The 14,570-nt window shown below is 32.7% G+C and overlaps 1 long non-coding RNA gene across 1 annotated transcript; it reads left to right on the top strand.

The window, feature by feature from the left end:
* Window positions 1-12,979: 12,979 nt before the first annotated feature.
* On the top strand, window positions 12,980-14,028 carry LOC133032488 (uncharacterized). The gene is made up of 2 exons (XR_009685118.1): window positions 12,980-13,175; window positions 13,522-14,028. It is a non-coding gene; the product is annotated as an uncharacterized LOC133032488 (long non-coding RNA).
* Window positions 14,029-14,570: the final 542 nt, after the last annotated feature.

The following is a 14,570-nucleotide window of genomic DNA, read 5'->3' as shown; positions in this document are numbered from 1 at the left end:
GCCCCGTGGACTAGGAGTGTTCGGGAGAACACTGATACCACGTATAAATCTCTTGTGTCAAGTTATTTATTTTTCTACAAATATTTTATATTACGTATTTTTCGTTTCTTTGTAGCGAGTTACTTTCTTCTTTGCGCAAACGCTACGATTTTTATATTTTCTTATATACAACTGACATTTGCAAAAACACGGTTTTTCAATTGGTATCAGAGCGGGACACTAAATTCTTAGTGTGGTCCTATAACGTTTTTGTTAGAATGTCATTTTTTGCAGAAGGAAGTTCTATTTCTAGACCACCGTTGCTTAATGACTCTAACTATCCTTATTGGAAAGTTAGAATGAGGGCCTTCATCAAATCTCAAGATGAGAAGGCGTGGAGAATGGTTCTATCAGGTTGGTCTCCTCCAGTTGAGACAGATACTTCAGGTAATACTATAATAAAATCTGAACTGGAATGGTCTATTGAAGATGATAAACTATCTGCCTACAATAGGAAAGCCTTGCATGCTATCTTTAATGGTGTAGGTGAGGGTTTCATTAAACTTATATCATCTTGTGTTTCTGCTAAGGAAGCTTGGGAGATTCTTCAAACTCAGTTTGAAGGAACTTCTGATGTGAAAAGATCTAGATTTATCATGCTTCAAACTAAATTTGATGAGCTTAGAATGTCTGATAATGAAACTTTAATTGAATTCTATGAAAAATTGTCTGACATTGCTAATGAATATTTTGCTCTTGGAGAAAAGCTTGATGATTCGGTTCTTGTGAGAAAAATTGTTAGAGTTCTTCCAGAAAGGTTTGATACTAAACTTTTGGCAATGGAGGAAGCTAAAGATTTTAGCACTATGAAAGTGGAAGAATTGATGGGTTCCTTACGTACTTTTGAATTATATCAACAGATTAAACAAAAGGATAAACCCAAATCCATTGCTGATAAAGGTAAAAGTATTGCTTTGAAAGTTGCTGATAATGAAAATTCTGATAGTGAATGTGATGATGAGATTGCTTTATTAACTAAGAATTTTCAGAAATATATGAAAAAGATGGGAAATAAAAAGAATATTTCGAAAGGTTCAAAAGGTAATACTTTCATTAAACCTTCTGTCTCTAACAAAAAGGGAATTCAGTGCAGGGAATGTGAAGGTTTTGGGCATATTCAATCTGAGTGTGCAAACACTTTGAAAAAGAATAAGAAAAGTTTCAATGTCACTTGGAGTGATGATGAAACCGAAAGTGATGAAGATATTACTGAAAATGTTGCCCTAACCTCTGTTATGACTAATGTGTTGTGTGATTCACAGGTGAAAGATAGATTGGTATGTCTGAATAATACCACCAAACAAGAGGAATCAGATTCAGATGAGTCTGAAATGCGTGAAGAATCTCTTCTTTGAATCATACAAAGTCATGTATGAAAAATGGATTCGAAAGTTGCTTCGAAAATAGAGAGTTGAATAAATTGAATAAAAAATTGTCTCATCAGATTGAAATGTGTGAGTTGAAAATAAAAGAATATGAGACAAGTGTTTGTGATAAAGATGAAAAAATCTCTCTATTGAAGAAGGAACTTGAAAACTTTAAGAAAAATGTTCAAATGCTTAATCCTGGATCTTCTATTTTTGAAAAAGCTCAGAATGTAGGTCAGAGAGGTTTTGCAGGCCTTGGTTCTAATGGAATGGAAAGTTCTGGAGTCACGAAGTTTGTAAAATGTAGTGTTCCAACGAATCACCGTGAGGCTACAAACTCTGCTGTAACAGTTTCACAGCCTGTGGCGACGAACGACTTCTAATGCTTTGCAAAATCTCCAGGATTTTCGAAAAGGTAAAATCTCGGGTAAAAAGATTTGTTCCCATTTGTCATTTTTGTGGTAGAAAAGGACATATCGGACCTAAATGTTTCACATTGAACAACTTTGTTTAAAACAAATTATTTTGATAATTTGAAAAAATCTCAAAAGAAACATAAAGGTTTGAAACAAATATGGGTGAAAAAGAAGTGTCTAGCGGTTTTTCGATAAAGCTATTGCATCTCAAATGTGGTATTTTGACAAATGGTTGCTCTAGACATATGACGGGTGACAAGGATTTTTTGACTAACATTCGGCCTATGCAATGTGGAGAAGTCACTTTTGGTAATGGCTTATCCGGAAAAGTTGTTGGTATGGGAACTCTAAATTTTGAAGGGTTACCTAGGCCGAAAAATGTGATGTTAGTTGAAGGACCGAGGGCTAATTTACTTAGCATCGGTCAAATCCGTGATCAAGGGTTTCTTGTTTCTTTTGATGAATTGATCATTGTTATGTTACGAATGATGACAATGAATGTATCTTGCAAGGATTTCGATCCAATGATAAGCTGTTACACTCTAACCCCTGTGTTTACTTGTCACTCAGCTATCAACAACACCACTGATCTGTGGCATGCCAAGCTTGGGCATATTAATTTTAAAAACCTAAAAAAACTGTCAAATGCAGGTATTGTTCGAGGTCTTCCCAAGCTTGGTAAGGAAAGTGAAGGTAAGTGTGAACCGTGTCAACTTGGAAAGCAATTAAAAATCACTCACAAGCTGTGTTCGATATCAATACCTCAAAGGTATTGGAATTGCTTCACATGGATCTTATGGGTCCAATCCAAGTTGAAAGTTTGAATGGTAAACGATATATCTTTGTGTGTGTTGATGATTTCTCTCGTTTTACTTGGGTAGATTTCTTAAGAGAAAAATCTGACACTTTTGATGCCTTTAAAACTCTTTGTCTGAGATTAAGAGTTGAGAAAGGTTGTAATATTGGGAAAATTGTTCGAATTCGAAGTGATCATGGTAAGGAGTTTGAAAATTCGTGTATGATGATTTTTGCAAGTCTACGGGTATAACTCATGAATTTTCGGCTCCCAAAACTCCTCAACAAAATGGAGTTGTTGAGAGGAAGAATCGAACTTTGCGGGAAATGGCAAGAGTGATGTTAAATAGCAAGAAGTTGACAAAGCGATTATGGGCTGAAGCTATTAACACGGCTTGCTACATAATAAACGAGTGTTTATTCGTCCAGGTACCTCAAAAACATCTTATGAAATCTGGAAAGGTAAGCGCCCCAATGTAAGTCATTTTCATGTTTTTGGATGTGTGTGTTATGTCTATAGAGATCGTGAGCATATTGGTAAATTTGATGCTAAAAGTGATGTTGGTGTGTTTATTGGATATTCCTTAAACGGTAGAGCTTATCGTGTTTATAACATGAGAACTCAAACTCGTTTTGGAATCGCCTAATGTGGTTGTTGATGATTTTAGAGATTTTTCGAATTTTCCACGAAGCCAAGATAGATAGTCTCATGGATACTCCTCCAAAAGTTGTAACAGCGGATCCGATGCGGCGAGAACCCATTGTTGATGCCGCAAATGACGAATCTGCTGCTGCAACCGAAACGGAGAACCGAAGCGCCTATCTTGACTCATCCAAACATCATCACTGACTCTATTCAGAAAGAACCAAGCACCAGAGTCAAACTGAATCATCCAAAAGATCTCATCCTTGGAAATCCTGAAGAAAGCATGGTAACTCGCAGAAGGTATATTAATTTAATCAGCTTTCTTTGCTTTGTTTCTCAATATGAACCGAAAAATGTGAAGGAAGCCATGACCTTTGAGGAATGGCTCAATGCAATGCAAGAGGAACTCAACCAATTTGTTCGCAACAAGGTATGGATTTTGGTCCGAAGACCAAAAGGTATAAATGTTATTGGAACAAAGTGGTTGTTTAAAAATAAAAGTGATGAGTTCGGTACAATTGTAAGAAACAAGGCTCGTTTGGTGGCACAAGGGTACACTCAGGTAGAAGGTATTGATTCTGATGAAACTTTTGCTCCTGTTGCAAGATTAGAATCAATACGTTTACTTTTATGTATTGCTTGTATTCTCAATATTAAATTGTTTCAAATGGATGTGAAATCTGCCTTCCTTAATGGTATTTTGAATGAGGAAGTTTATGTTGAGCAACCAAAAGGATTCGAAGATCCTCAATTTCCAGACCATGTATACAAACTTGAAAAAGCTTTGTATGGTCTGAAACAAGCTCCTCGAGCTTGGTATGAAAGGTTGACTCAATTTTTACTTTCTCATGGCTATCACAGAGGTAGTGTGGATAAAACTCTTTTCATCAAACATATAAAATCTGATTTTATCATTGCTCAAATTTATGTTGATGATATAGTTTTTGGTTCTACATCTAACCATGAAGTGCAGGTATTTGTTGATCAAATGAAAAGTGAATTTGAAATGAGCATGGTTGGTGAGCTTAATTTCTTTCTGGGTCTTCAAGTGAGACAAATGGAAGGAGGTACATTTGTATCTCAAAGCAAGTATGCTAAGAACCTTGTCAAGAAATTTGGCCTTGAATCGGCTAAGCAGGTAAGTACTCCTATGAGAACCACACTGAAATTAACAAAAGATGAGAATGGAGTAAAGGTAGACACTACACTCTATCGTAGCATGATTGGAAGTCTTTTGTATTTAACTGCTAGTCGTCCTGATATATGTTACAGTGTGGGAGTGTGTGCTAGATATCAAAGTAATCCTATGGAATCTCATGTATCAGCTGTAAAAAGGATTATTAGATATGTTAATAGCACTCCTGATTATGGAATTTGGTACTCGAAAGATACCAATTCAAATCTTGCTTGTTTTAGTGATGCAGATTGGGCAGGAAATGCTGATGATCGAAAGAGCACAAGTGGAGGGTGTTTCTTTCTTGGGAATAATCTAGTATCTTGGCATAGCAAGAAACAGAATTCCATCTCCTTATCCACTGCCGAAGCTGAGTACATAGCTGCTGGCAGTTGTTGCACTCAACTATTGTGGTTGAAACAAATGTTGATTGATTATGGGTTTGATTTGGGTGTTTTGACTATTTTTTGTGACAATACTAGTGCCATAAATATTTCCAAAAATCCTGTTCAACACTCTAGAACGAAGCACATTGATATAAGACACCACTTTATCAGGGAACTTGTTGAAAATAAATCATTGCAATTAGAATATGTTGATACTGAAAAACAATTAGCTGATATTTTCACAAAGGCCCTAGATGCAAGTCGCTTTGACTCCCTCAGAAAGTCTTTGGGAGTTTGCATTGTTTAATTTTATTTGTTCATAATTCTTGTACAATAGTGTTATGTGATTCATCTCTAGCTCTTAATCTTCTATCATTGTATTTTGACAAATCATGTTTATGCTTTTGGAATATAATTAGTTAGGATCTCTGTCTGATCATACTTTGTGATGTTGTGTTAAAAGGTTCATGTTACTCTTTATTTGTGTCTAGGATTAAATAATGTTCTTATACAGAGTTGAGCAATTTTTGTTTCAGACTTGTCAGGCCCCTTCTTTGGAATAGAGCTACCCATACTGAGGTGTGAAAGCCATCTGATGAGTAAGCTGGAACATTGTAATTAGCAACTATGATGAGGATGCACTACCATAGAAAAGGGCTACCTTCAGTATGGTGTGAAAGCATCCAGTTGCGGGATCAAATTGAAAAAGGCGAAAATGAAAAATCTTGCCAAGGACAATGATCCTATTTTCACTGCACACACTTATGTCTGACAAGTGTGTTCAATTCTGTAAGTCTCCTCTATTAAAATTAAATTGATAATCCTGGTACACAATTTTCAGTAACATGCATATCTTTTTCCTTAACATCAATTAGTATGATTATTTCATGAGATACTAATTAGTTATTTTCCTTAAAAGCATAACATGTATTTTATTTTGTCAATTGTCAATGATATTTGATTTCTTTGCTTGATTCGAATCACATATATTTATTGTACACATTGTATTTTATTTTCGGTTTTAATTAAAAAAAATAAAAAAATAAAAAAAAAGAGGGAGGCGTGTGACTTGCTTCATGGGTCAAGAAAATCTTGTGCATAAATGGTAAGTATCAACATTCATTCTTCTTTGATTTATTTTTGATATGTTTCCATTTAAATATTGATCTTTTATATGTAATGTGTCTTTAATCTTGAAATATTGACTTATTTTTGGAAATATTGTTGGTAATTCTAGTTTCCTTTTATTTTTTTTTAAAAAAAAAAGGGGGAAAGAAGTTGCAAGGAGTGGGCAGTTTCCTTTTGTAATCGTGGGCTGGTGGTTTCTCAAATATGTTGAAATTGGTTTCCTTTTTGCTAAACTCTCCCATGTTTATTTCAACCAATTTATGTCATTCACTCTCACCACCTACCCGATTCTATTTCTTTGTCTCTCTTGCTTGTTTGCTGTTCATTGTCTCTTTCAGATCAAAATAGTGAGAACAAAGAACCTAGGGCATCCCAAAAAGGAAAATGGTGGAATCTAAACAAGCCCCCTCAAATGCTCTTCTTGCTGCTCCAATCGTCTTGCTGCCATGGAGGATGTTCAGCAAGAGATGTCCAAGCAGTTGTCCTCATTGATCAAGCTTTATGGGGCATAAGTTTTCTTTCTTTTTGTTTTTGTTGGACATATTTCTATCTTTTCATTTCTTTTTGTCTTTGGCCCTTATAGATAAACAAAAAGGGGGAGTAATTGTATACTCAACTGTAGCTGTTTATTTTGGTTTAATGGTGTGCTTCTCAGGGGGAGTTTTTATGTTTATTTTGCTAACTTTGTTTTGTAGGTGTTTGTTAATTAATAATATTTTGATTATCTAAAGTGCCAAAGGGGGAGATTGTTAGGTCCTTTTTTGGCAATTTAGTTGTCAAAATATTTCTTAATTAATGTGCATTTTATTGAGCATTCAATTTGTTTTTATCAACTCTAGACCCTTTTTCCAGGGGGAGTTGTGTTTGGTACTTGTGAACTTATTTGGTTTAAAAGTTAGCATGTTTCTTTAGTTATTGTTGGTTTTCGATTGTGTTACTCAGGGGGAGTAGTTATTTGTTATGGCTAACTTTAACTTGCAGGTACTTTGTGTTAAAAATTATTTTGTTCATCTAAAGTGCCAAAGGGGGAGATTGTAAAGTCTTTTTTTGGCAAGTTAGTTGACAAAATAATTTTTCCATTTATGGTAAGATTGGTGTGCATTCATATTCGATTTCTTACCTTATAAAATTCGGATTGTAGTTGCCCTTTTCCTTGTTTGGAAAGTTGCACTTTCAGCTGAACTTTCCTTTGTTGAAAACTTCTCAAAAGAGAAGGAATAATCTTTTGGAAAGTTGTCTTTTTTAGGGAAACTTTGATTATTGTCTTTTCCTTATTAATTTTGATTGTATCTTGATACAATCAGAATATCTAATCTGTTTTTGGCAGGAATCAAGCATTGAAAGAAGATCGGACCCGATTTTAGTAAGTTTCCCGTTTCTGGGCAGATCTGCTTCGTCAGCAACCGAATCTGATGTAGCAGATCGTGTTTCTTTTGGAAAGTTTTTGTACAGCTGCTAATTCGAACTTGTGGTTGCCTCTTTGGTTTCTATGATCTATAAATAGAGCCTAGAGAGCAACCATTCGAATTACCTCTTTCATTATTCATTTTCTACATTTATCTTTTGAGAGAAGAGAGTCTTTCTTTGTTTTGTGAGAGCCTAGTTGTTCACCTAGGTTCTAGTTGTTCTATTTCTGTTCTTACTCTATCCTAGAGGTTGTGAAGAACTACTTGACTGAACAAGAGATTGGTCTTCGGGAGAAGACTTGATAAAGCCTTACTTCGGGAGGAAGTAAGCACTTGGTCTTCGGGAGAAGACTTGTTGAAGCCTTACTTCGGGAGGAAGTAAGCACTTGGTCTTCGGGAGAAGACTTGTTGAAGCCTTACTTCGGGAGGAAGTAAGCACTCACACTTCAAAGACGAAGGGAGTTCGGGCTTGAAGGTGTTTCAAGAAGTCAGATTCATAAAGTGGATTACAAAGGATTGCGGCAATACTTTAGAGGGAGTCTAAACTTGTTTAAGTCAATTGTCTTTGTAATTTTGATACTTTATTAATTGATTTCATTCTCTGGGCGTGGCCCCGTGGACTAGGAGTGTTCGGGAGAACACTGATACCACGTATAAATCTCTTGTGTCAAGTTATTTATTTTTCTGCAAATATTTTATATTCTGCCTGTTTCGTTTTGCTGTAGCAGAATTACTTTCTGCTGCTGCAAACGCTTACAGTTTTTATATTTTCTTATATACAACTGACATTTGCAAAAACACGGTTTTTCACCATCAAAATCTTTGCAAAACTTTGATTGCGCTATTTAATCGTCTACTGGAAGCATGAGCATGGAAATTTTTTGTATTTTTATCACCGCATCGCAACCAATCCACTCTTGATCTTTGTTGCCAATATGTCTCCTCTAGTGATAAAAGCTCGTCCAAATTTCTTCTAATTTTTTTCAGTTCTTGCATTATGTCATTATCCCTTACTGCGGAATTATTCGGGTTCAAATAGCCCTATGAACTGATGTAAATTAATCTAGATGTTGTGTTGTAATTGTTGAAAGTTGCATTGCCATTGATCATTTACAAAGCACCAAACAAGCCTTTCCTTGATTCACTTTATGCCTTCTTTTAATCCAAGTATAAGGGTCTCCTTCAAAAGGTTTCTCATTTAGATAACAATTGTCAAGGACTCTTCGAAAATTATCCATTTGAGTTTCATTCCTTAAAGCACCTCCAAGTTTATTTTTGTTCGATAAAATTTCGTTGAAATCCCCAATGACCAGCCATGGCATCAAGGGAGCACTATCCTTACATCGTTCCATGAGTTTCCAAGTACGAATGTGATTTTGAATTTCAACTGCACCATTAAATGCAGAGAAGTGCCAAGTTGATCTGTCATCACATACCATGTAACAGTCAAAGAGATTTGCATTAAAGTTTAGAAGTGTTACATCAATATTATCATTCTACAGTAAAAGTAAACCTGCACTTAATCCTACTGTAGGGTCTTCAAGTCCATTATTCAAATTTAAAGCTTGACGAACACGAGAAATTGCATTATTTCCTACTTTAGTTTCCATAATAAATAATACATGAGGATATTGCTCTTTATCAAGCAACCGAAGATGGCGGAATGCACTTAGATTCCCCAAACCACGTGCATTCCAATTGACGATTTTCATGGCTGAAAGCAAGGATGGAAAGCAGCCTCTGCCAAGTTGTCCATGGAGCTAGAATGATCAAAAGCAAACCTAGAAACATTCTTGTTTGACTCTTCTTCAGTGGACAAAACTGAAGTTGAGGTGGTAGGTTTGGGACCCCTACATTACTTGAGAGTTTTTCTCACAGGCTGATTTTCTAGCTATCTCTAGCACATACAGTTTGGGGAAAAAATTTCCTTATCATCATTAATAGCAATAGTGCTACTAATGATCGAGTCTGAGACAAGAGAAGAAATGGATTGCATGGTAACTGGTATTGAAGTATGCTGAGGCATATTTATGAATAGTGGCCCCTATAGATAAGTTGCAACATAGCATAATTTGTTACCAACACTTGGCATGTACAACTCAGCCAAAGTAGACTCATTGGGTGACGAAGTGGCTGGCATAGCATTGTATCTTAAATTGGTATTAGCAAGATTAAATTCAGCAGGGGTAGTATTTGTAGAACATGGTATGGTAGTGACTGCAACCATATTATACTCATGAGTTTCATCATGAGTACCAGCAGTAGAAAACGAATTGGAATTTGGAATTAATGTTGAATTGCTGGTGCAAAATTCATTGTTGTAGTTGTTGCTTGATCATTAGATTGCGTTGATTGCTTATTAGTACAGCCTACATTCAGAGTTGCTGGTGTGAAAGTCAATGTTGTGGTTGTTGCTTAGTTATTAGGCTGTAATGATTGTTGATTAGAAGACTCTCCAAATAAGAGCTTCTTGGGTTGTGGTTGTTGTAGTGGAAGAGAGGGAATGGTATTATTAAAGGTGTTTCTTGTTGAATGTATAAGTAATGGCCAAGCATTTTCCTTCAAAAAATCTGTTCAATATTGATCATAACCAGAAGTGGGTAGAACATATCCTATGATTTCTGGTCCATAAGCAAGTTCGGGTTCAGTGCCATTGTCAACTAGTTCTAAAAAGGTTAAGCACTTCTGAAATGGATGGCTAAGCCTACCACATTCCATACACTATTCTGGAAGTCTTTCGCGAAATTCAACCTAGAATTTATCTTTAATTTGTTGCAAGTGTATATTTCTGCCTCTCTTTAATGGCTTTGTGACATTCAGTTTCACTCTAATGCCCAAGAAAGGTCCCCATCTTTCATTTAGTGATAGAGCTAAAGCTGTGTGGAATAAAGTCCAGTTCCAAATGTTCATCCCTAATATTAGTAATCTGAATGGCTATGATATCTTCTCCCATATTGCTGCCACCAATAATGATGTTGATTTAGAGAAGATAGTTTGTCTTATATGGTGTATTTGGCATGAAAGAAACAAGGAGCTCCATGGTACTAAACTGAAACCAGCAGATATCATATGTATCTTCTCTGCTTCTCATCTTGATCAATATCATAAGGCCACTTTATCTACTGTAATTCAAAATAGCAACACTTCAAAACCACCTGATCCCCATACTGCATCGCACACGACTCCTTAGGCTCCTATTTGTTGGACGCAATCTGATGATGGTTTGTTTAAAATGAATTTTGATGTTGCTTTGGATGTTGTTAGCGCAATTATAGGGATAGGCGCTATTATTCGCAACCATTCTAGTGAAGTTGTTGCTGGTTTTTCCAAACCAATTCGTGGCTGCTATTCCCCAAAGGAGATGGAGGTTGTTGCTATGTTCTACAATATGCAATGGGCCCTAGCACACCAATTGCCAATTCAAATCATTGAGACAGACTCTCTTTTAGTTGCCAATACAGTTAACAGTTTATTTTCTACTAGATTTGTAACTCATTTCCATGATTTAGTAGATGATATATCTTATCTTTTATTCTATTTTCCTAGAGCAAAAGTATCTCATGTCAAAAGAGATGCAAATAAAGTCGTCGATGGTTTAGTTAAATTTACTCTTCGATTGGATGAAGATTATTCTTAGTTGGGGAAAATTCCTTCTCCAATCTATTATGTTATTGTTATGGATTCTTCATTTTAATGATAACAGAATTTTCTAAAAAAAAAAAGTAAAAACTATTAAAAATAAAAATCCATAAAAATATTTAAAAAAGAAAAGTGCAATTTCAAATATTTGTGTAAAAATCTTTTATTTATATTAGGGATTTTTTCAATAATATACATTATTGTTAAACTATTTACAAAAATAACCTTACACAAATAATTACTTAATACTAACGTTCCACATCAGTAAATAAGTACAGTATATATATATATATTCAAACTTCTTTATTTTGAAAATCAAAAAAACACGTGCACTCCTTGCACTTTATTTATTTAAATTTACTTTTTTTTTTTTAAACTAAAACACGTGTCTTTTTTTTTTAAAAAAAAAAATATATTTATTTCTTTCATAGTTTTTTTTTTTTAAAAAAAAATCCAATTACACCCTAATTATTTTAGCTCAAAAATACAATTGCAACCCACTCCTTAAAATGATCATTTTAATATGTGAGAAACATATATTTTTTTGTCATTAAAAAAAATAAAATAAAAACATCATTTTAATTTCTAATTTTTATTTAGTTAACGAGTGTATTTTTTTAGGCTTAATATCCAAAGAGTAACTAAATGACTTAAACAAAGTTTATTATACCAACTAATTCCAAAAATTATTAGAAAATGTTTTATTATTTTAGATCTTAAAGCTACAATGTAATATTTTAAACCAGTCTATTTTATAGAGTAACTTTGATAAATTATTAAAAGATAGCTTATAGGGAACTTACCCCATAGCTCATTAATTTAACAACTAATTTAAAAATTACTTGCTTATGACGCCGATAATATATAACCAATGCATAACCTTTATAAAAAAATAAATATTTACTTTTCTGCGTAAAAAGGCAACCTTTTAGTTACTGTTAAGATTATGAGATTCATAGGCTAAGCCTAAAAGAAAATATAAAATAAAAAGAGAGAGAAAAAAAAGAAAAAAGAAAATTTCAAATACTACATCTGAAAAAAAAAAAAAAAAAAAAAAAAAAAAAAAAACGTTATTAAATATGTATATAAGGCAAAGAAATAGCTTAGTAGATTGAGTAAGATATATTTGATAATAAGATAGAAAAAAGGGTATGATATGTAAAATCTCTTTTACTCACAAAAACAAAGTTATTTTTGTAAATAATTTCTAAATTTAGGTGCCTCATGAAAATTTCCCTTTATATTACACACCTCTTAGGCCCAGTAAGCTCATCTTAATATTTAGATTGGGCTGCCAATCATTTTACTTTCATATGGCTGGATCCTTTAGCCCAACAACTTCTATTTTTAAATATTTTACTAAATTATATATAAGTTTTATTAAAAAAAAAATGCTCATATTAAGATTTGACTAACTATCCAATTTGGCTAAAGACACCATGTGTGAGGGGTAGCATTTTTAAAACCAACCATTTGATTCCAATTATACCAAAAAAAAAACTCAATTAGCCAAATCATTTCTCTAATTTCAATTTTATTGATAGAATATTTATATTTATTTACTTAAACCCAACAAAAAAAAAAAAGTTCATTTTGCTCCAACAAAGCGTTTACTTTCTTTTAGCATGTAACATGCACTCACATGAAGAAATAATAAATAGAATTATTAAGAATAAGTGTCTTTAATTAATTAATATTATAATTTTTTAATATTGATTAATTATTATCTGTAATGAAGAACAACTACACACTTGGGAATTATATATTATTATTTAATTTTGTCTATAAATTCATATGAACTGACTTAGTCATATTATGGCTTTTAATCTATAAGATATTATAGTGTCTTCCTCTTCTCTAATATTAAATATAATTAATTAGTTTGTAAATTTTTGTCAAAGTACCATATTCCAAATAATATATATTAAAAATAAAAGCAAACCACTTTGTTACATGATATATAAAGAAGGCAATTACAAGTACTATATATTAGGTTGTATATATATAAAGAGAAAATTAGAGGAAACATAACCCTCCTATAATTATTTATATATATATACACACAAAAATATATATATTATATACAAAAAAAATATGATGAAGCAAGTTATGGCGTCCAAAGCTCTTGTTATGGTGGTACTTTTGTTTACATGCTTATTTTCAAAGGCTCTTGTCCAAGGTACAATACAAAAATTTAGTTTTTTTTTTTCATATTATTATTATTTTCTTTTGAAGTTTTGTATATAAAATGGTATTTTTTAACAAAAAAAAAAAAATAGATCTACTAATAAAAAAATCTCCATCAACTCCATTATGATAGCTAAAGTTAAACTACTTATTTCTCTAAATTTTTTGAATTTTTTTTTCTTTCATATATTTATTTATATAAATAATATCAAAAAATATAAAGTAAAAATAGAGAAGTACTTGGATCTATTTTTCTTTTTTTACACAAAAAAAAATAATATATTGAAAATTTATTTACTTAATTATAAAAAGTGTAATAATTTTTTATTTTTTTATAGGACGAACAATGGAGATCTTGATGAAGAGATCTGATGAAATTAAAAGCGGTTATAATATTAAGAAGATTAATGATGATAATAATGAATTTACAATTAAAATGGAGCAAGGTTTTGTTTTTGCAGACTACCATCCACCAAAAACACACCCTCCTGTGCATAATATACATGATTAGCACAGTTAGTACCAAGGCTTCATAATATTATTGTGGCATATAGTCAAATAAAATTTGATGTAATAAGGTATATTTCCTTTATATAAAGATTCATTCTTGTGTTTGGCAAAGATTTATAGAAATAAATTTATATGTAATTTAAGAATAAATTTACATAGTGATGCCTTCGAGTTAAGGGGGCAGCACCCATGCATGATGTGATTTAGTCCGTTTTAGAGTGCATTTGTTTTTTTTTTTTTTAAAGATTCAGATATTTAAATCTAAATGTATATCTGAATAATATAAAATATTATATCTGAATTTGAATATTAAAATATTTACACGTTTTTTTTTACATCTGAATGTATCTTTTTTTATATATTTTTTTAATTATATAATATTAATAAATTTATTAAATTATATATTTTTTTATAAAAAATATCCAAATACAAAGCATGATTTTTTTAAGGGTTATTTGCGGCAAAACTCCCTAAAGTAGAGAGGTTTTTGCACATAACCTCCAAATCTAAAATTTTGGTGGTAATACTACCTAAACTACTGGTCCGTTAGCAAATACACTCCCCCGTCTAACTGACCTCGTTATCTGCTTATGTGGCTGGTTAGCCCAAGTGCCCAGTCAGCAAATCCATATTACGTGGCATTGTACCGTTTAAAACCTGGGTGTTTAACTGAAAATTAAAATTTAATTAAAACAATAACTAAATAAAATCAAATACCCCATTAAACACAAATCCACTTAAAACAGTTTCAAGCAAGGGGAAATGAAATTAAAAAGAAAAACTTTATGAATATAAATTGACAAACCAAGTAAGCTTAAGACAAACAACCCAGAAGAAACATTCATCTAAAAAAAAAAAGAAGCACAACCCAGAAACC

This window comes from Cannabis sativa, chromosome X (genome assembly GCF_029168945.1).
Source record: "Cannabis sativa cultivar Pink pepper isolate KNU-18-1 chromosome X, ASM2916894v1, whole genome shotgun sequence".
NCBI classification, from domain to species: domain Eukaryota; kingdom Viridiplantae; phylum Streptophyta; class Magnoliopsida; order Rosales; family Cannabaceae; genus Cannabis; species Cannabis sativa.
The sequence above is the reverse complement of the archived record's forward strand: the minus strand, read 5'-3'. Positions and strand labels throughout refer to the sequence as shown.